Raw genomic sequence first — 5,988 nt, forward strand, 5'->3', positions numbered from 1 at the left:
CTCTGGTACTGACCACCTCCCCCGACAAACAAAAAGTCCAGTTTATAATAAGAGCCTATGCCTTTTTCCTCTGGAATGAAGCTTAATAAGATAACCAAACCGAGTCCCCTCTCACTGCATGGGATTCTTCAGTCCTTACTGGACAATAGTCATAATCTACAATCTATTACATGTAATTTCAACATCATTTAGCACAGCTGTCAATCCGTCCAGGCAGAGCCCACATGCTGAGCTTCTATGGAGACCAAATCGTCTTCCTTCTAAACAGGGCATCTGCACAGTTGGCTGGAGGTCACTCGGAAGAGAGCACAGGGCAGCTTTGGTTTGTGTCCCTTTGTTCCTGGCAACTTACCTTCTCATAAAACTATGTATTCAATTTACAGACCTAGCTGCATAAACTCCTGCAGCAAGTGCAAATATTTGCTTGCGAGAGGGAAACAAAATAATGTCTGAACCGGGGCTTTCATTTTCTGTTCGACTTTGATGTTACTTTTTCACTCGAAGTCCACGGAGAATAATAAATTGAATTCCTTTTGTAAAAGGGAGGCACGGGAAAGGTTGGATTAAAATTCAACTCAGTTTGTAAATTAGTCGAGGAGAAAAATGCAACCATTCACTAATGGGATGCGTATGGTCTGTACATTGTTTTTCAAGCATCATCTTTAAGAATTTTTTTTTTTTAGGCAGGGTATGGGGGAAAGAGTTTTATGTATGCATGACTGAGGTGCTGATTGACAGAGCTCATGGATGGTTTTTTTGAAGTGAGAGCAATTGAATCCTAGAGCCACAGAGACACTCACAAATGTCATACTAGACTTCAGCTGTCAATATGCCACCTTATTTTATTGCCATTTTCTTTTGCTCCTGGCTTTCAGCAGCCATTGTTCTTCAAATAGCTGGACCAAGCCATAGCATGTTGTGAACACATTTTTTTTTTTTTCTTATGGGCACAACTGAGGACTGACGTTGCATGTCCATGAAGGTTACTTTTAGGAAACTTTGTCATTTAAGAGGTTAAGTACCTTTGTCAACCCAAACCCCATTTTTCTTTGAAGTGATGTGAGGGAATGCCAGGAAAAACAAGCTATTTAGGATATCTGGTGAGATTTCATTTTGTAGCTGTAGGGAAAAAAAAAACCCACCACAACAACCCCACAACCCCCTTGGGAATTTTTGGTGCCAAAGTGTTTGCATCTGTGGGACTCGAAGCCCCAGTGCACGAGGGCCTGACGTACAGAAGGTATTGGAGAATCGCCATGATGGGGAGGGATGGCCTGGGCCGAGGCCGTGAGCGCTGCTGGTGTGCCCGCCTGCCTGGGCACGTCCGGAGCACCGTGGCCATGGGCTGTGAGCTGCTGGCTTTTTTTGAGTTTATTTGCGGGGGGACGTGTGTCTTTGTCTGAAGGAGGAAGGAGGTCATTCTGTGAGCTGTGTTGGTGGTGGTGGCGGTGGTGGCGGCGGTGGCGGCGGCGGCGGCGGTGGTGGTGGCGGTGGCGGGTAGGGAGAGAGAGGACAAGGGAGAGAGGAGGATCAACCGTGGGACTAGAGCTGAAGCCGAGGGAGCTGCCTTCGGTGGTTGAACCTCTGGGTCTGAGGCAGCACTGCTGGTGGCCTCCTGGCGCTAAGTACGACCCCGGGGGAAAGAAGCGTCTTCCCACTTCTGTATGAGCCATGACATGGCTCTGGCCCAAGAACAGTGGGAAGAAGTGTGTCATTTTGGCATCGGGGGGGTTGACAATGTCAGGAACGAGGAGGGTCACACTGTCCATGTGGTCTCAGTGTGACCATAGCAGCAGGAAGGAGCCACTTGGGAAAGACTATCCAAGAGGGGTTCTCAAGCAGGAGGGGGAGAACGTGGCCGATGCCACAGGGTGACCACAGCTGACAAACGATTTCTCTGTGTCAGGCACCCTCTGCAGGCCCTGAGAAATAGCTGGGGGAAGCTTGCAAAAAGTGGGAGAACTAGAGCTAGAAGCTAGAGCTAGTTAGAAGCCAGAAGATTAGAGCCATTGAAATTTGGGTGTTTATCGTGACTCTGTACCCACAGCCTGGGGAAGCTTGGGGAAATTCTAGCTATATCACGCAGTGCTTTCTTTTTGCTAGCAACTTAACAATGGCTAATGCTGGGATTAGTGAGACTTATTCTCCAAGATGGATCGAACTCACACAGGGCCAATGAGAACCATCGCAACGTGTGTGTCAGATCCTTCTTGGGGCCCGCCTCACATCATCTTAGCTCACCTCTTACTCTAGTTGTTGTGTGGTAACCAGCTCACGTGTCATCTGACTGCACCTTACCTCAACTGAACCGTTTATCACTTGCTTTCGGTCCTGGGCCATCTCTGCCACCATCACCTGGGCCTCCTGCAAACATTTGCTCATTCTGACATAGCCACACACCCAAAAGTATGAGGTAGGTAGGATCCCATAGGTAATCCTTGATCAATGTGTAATGGGAGCATATGGATATATTCTCCCATCTTCTTGGCCTTGGGCGGTGAGCAATTCTGACGTACTTTCTACATAGCTCTTCAGAGTGTCCCAGTGGAAGGAAACCCCAGGCGCCCAAGAGGGGCCTAGATTGGTAACACCCGTTATTTTGACTTTTCCTCCTCCTCCTTTTCATTCTTTCTGGCCCCTCCATACCCACTTCTGTTCCCAGAGTCCTTGCCTCAGGTTCCACTTTTTGTGGGAACCCAGGCTTACGACAGGGTGAAAGTCAGCTCTACCTGCGTTGGAGGGTCCCTTACTCTCCTACCAATGGCATATCTGGAGAAAGACGAGAGTGAGGTGGGGGGAGGGAGGCTGTCCACTTTCCAAGTGATAGCAAAAGTCAGTCGTTGTCAAACTCACTGAACATTTAATATTCTTCCACTACCATCTAGGGACCGTTTTTATTCAGAAATCACTAAGACAGATCCTGCCATTAGCAAGCTCACAAATCATTTGGGGGAGGCAAACACGTTCATATCATCACGTTCATATCATACGAAGTAAAAAATGCTAACGAAAGGATTAGCATGCCTTAAGAGTGTAGAGAAAGGAACAGTTAATTTTGACTGGGAGTGGGAGGGGTTGGGGTCAGGGAGGCCTCCACAAAAGAAAAGGCATTTGATCGGGACCTTGAGAGATGAAAAGACTATTGAAGATAGTGAATTGAAGGGTTGGAGAAGCTTAAAAAGAGTCTCACTAAAATGGAATTGGGGTGAGCTTCACTGTCTTCCTAGCTTAAGGGGCAGAGGCCTGCAGCCCTCTTTGGCCCTGGTTCCTCTCTCTTTTGTTCCCCCTAAATAGTGTTGTGATTGCTCTCGCACAGCCTGCCTTCTCAGAGAAATCCTGCATTACCTTTTCTCTTTGTATGCTTTATCATCTTTTCTATAGGAGCGAGTCAGAGCTATAGTTCTGTACCTTGCCTGTGCTTGCTATGGAGGCCTTATCTCTGGATGCTGGACACTGGGAGGAGGCTTAATGGTTCTGAGGGGGTCTGTCTTCTACCAAGACCTGGGATCACCCTAGTCTATATGGGGGTTTTCAGGTATGGTTTCCTATCCATGCAGGTGAAGCAGTTTATGATTCACAAAATCGCTGGACGCAATATTCAAGGACAGCACCTTTACCTTGAGGGTGGAGAGTTCACATTTGCAGGTTCACCTTTCCTGTCCTGATTCTGTCTGCATTGCTGATCATGAAATGTTGGTCCTTAGATAGCTGAAGGGCAGGGAACAGGGATCTGTTAGTTTTTCCTTCCTTCCTTCCTTCCTTCCTTCCTTTCTTCCTTCCTTCCTTCCTTCCTTCCTTCCTTCCTTCCTTCCTTCCTTCCTTCCTTCCTTCCTTCCTTTCTCCCTTCCTTCCTTCCTTCCTTCCTTCCTTCTTTTCTCTCTTTCTTCCTTCCTTCCTTCCTTCTTTTCTTTCTTTCTTTCTTTTCCTTCCTTCCTCCCTTCCTTCCTTCCTTCCTTCTTTTCTCTTCCTTCCTTCCTCTTTCTTTCTTCCTTTCTTTCTTCCTTTCTTCCTTTCTTTCTTTCTTTCTTTCTTTCTTTCTTTCTTTCTTTCTTTCTTTCTTTCTTTCTTTCTTCCTTCCTTCCTTCCTTCCTTCCTTCCTTCCTTCCTTCCTTCCTTCCTTCCTTTCTTTCTTTCTTTCTTTCTTTCTTTCTTTCTTTCTCTCTCTCTCTCTCTCTCTCTCTCTCTCTTTCTTTCTTTCTTTCTTTCTTTTTTCTTAATAAGGATCAGAGATACATTTATTTCTCCAAATGTAGAGACCTAGAAAGAATTCTACAACTTGGCCTCAGAAAGGGCAGGCTGGTGAGAAAGGCAGGTGACTGGCAGGGCAGGACCACATTGTCCTCCTCAGTCGGATTCTCTGCTGATAACCTGACTCAGGTACCCTCTCTATGTCTGTACCTCTCCATCTCATTATGATGAATTTTTGAGTTTTAATTTTTCCATCAAGGGAAACAGAATAGTCTAGGACATCTTGTCCCATCAGGTCAAATTAGAGATTGTTAATGGTAGGACTTAATTCTGCTTAGTCAATTGACACTGTTGTGCAAAGAAAGGTCCAGTTCATTGGTGGGCAGTTTAAGGTAGATGGAGAAGCAGGTATGGCAGGCATCTGTATTGCTATCTCCAGTCTATCTCTGGCCACCGGACACATACCCTTTTTCTCAGATGTACAGGGATCCCCCACCTGGCATATTCTATCATATGCATGTCTCTGCAGATGCTCACTTCACTTCCAACATAGAGACAACCCAAAGGCATAGTCTATCAGTCAGGGTTCCAAGGGAAGAGGGTGATCTTTTCAAAGTAATAAGTTTGATAGTGTTCATTTATAAAGGGACGATTTATAATAGTATAAGTGAGGAGAACCATCAGGGATAGTGCAGGACCCTAGAGCTTATAGCATGGAAGCTGTTATCATCTTTTGTTTTAAAGGGATGGGAAGAGGAGATGGTTTTTGAGACTTAAAAGGATAAGAATCACATAAGAGTCACCTGCACTGAGAGGATCAATGACTTCATATTGCGGGACCATAGCTAGCCTGAAGCAGCCCTGCAGAGAGATCCAGGGAAATAATGACCTTGCTCTCTCTGTTTTCTCACATGTATCTCCTGTTAGGCCTCTCCATTGGCCAAACCAACCAGAGCCAGTGGGCACACAATCCTATTTATATACTGCATATAGGTCAGCTTCTAGGCAGGGAGCCGGGTGGAGGGGGGTGCAGAGTGGGTGTGGAGGGGAAATTAGCACACACACACACACACACACACACACACACACAGTTACTGTGTGTTCATCAGTCTCGCCACCTACGATCTACCACTGCTGTCCATTCCCTCTGGTTTCACTGGGACCTTATCTAGCTGTTGTTATGTACTATTCTGCTACCTCTGGATTAAAATGAGGTATGACAAGCCCTCGCATGCTTGAGTGAGTGATTGTCACACCTCATTGCAAATACTGCTAATCAATCATAGCTCTCTTTTTCATCAAGCTTGGACTTGACATCAACATTCCTCTTAATACAGTGGTCCTGGCAGCCAACCCCAAATAGGTGGCAGTGATTCGAGATGAAAAAATTTGCCATTCCTTGTCTATTCAGTGTATCTATCACTTACCTACTTCATATACAATAGTAGAGGAAAAAACAAAATATGGTTAAGACAATTAAAATGAAATAATATATCTCATTTTTTTAAAAGGAAGAAGAATAAAAAGACACTTTTTCAGTCCTTGTATATTCTGGCAAGAAATACAAATGGTGACCACAACTCTTGTTTCTAGAATGAGTCATGCAGCCACAATTGGCCCTGAAGCCTGTCTCCATTGGTACTGTTGCTAAACTTGATTATTTAATATCTCTAGTGTCCTAGACACTATGTTAAATACACAATTATCTCATTTAATCTTTATAGCAATACTCATAGGAAGTTACTTATTTTCTCCATTTTATAGATGAGGAAGCTGAGGCTTAGTAGGTTAAGGAACTTG

The sequence above is a fragment of the Zalophus californianus genome, chromosome 6, assembly GCF_009762305.2.
Source record: "Zalophus californianus isolate mZalCal1 chromosome 6, mZalCal1.pri.v2, whole genome shotgun sequence".
NCBI lineage: Eukaryota > Metazoa > Chordata > Mammalia > Carnivora > Otariidae > Zalophus > Zalophus californianus.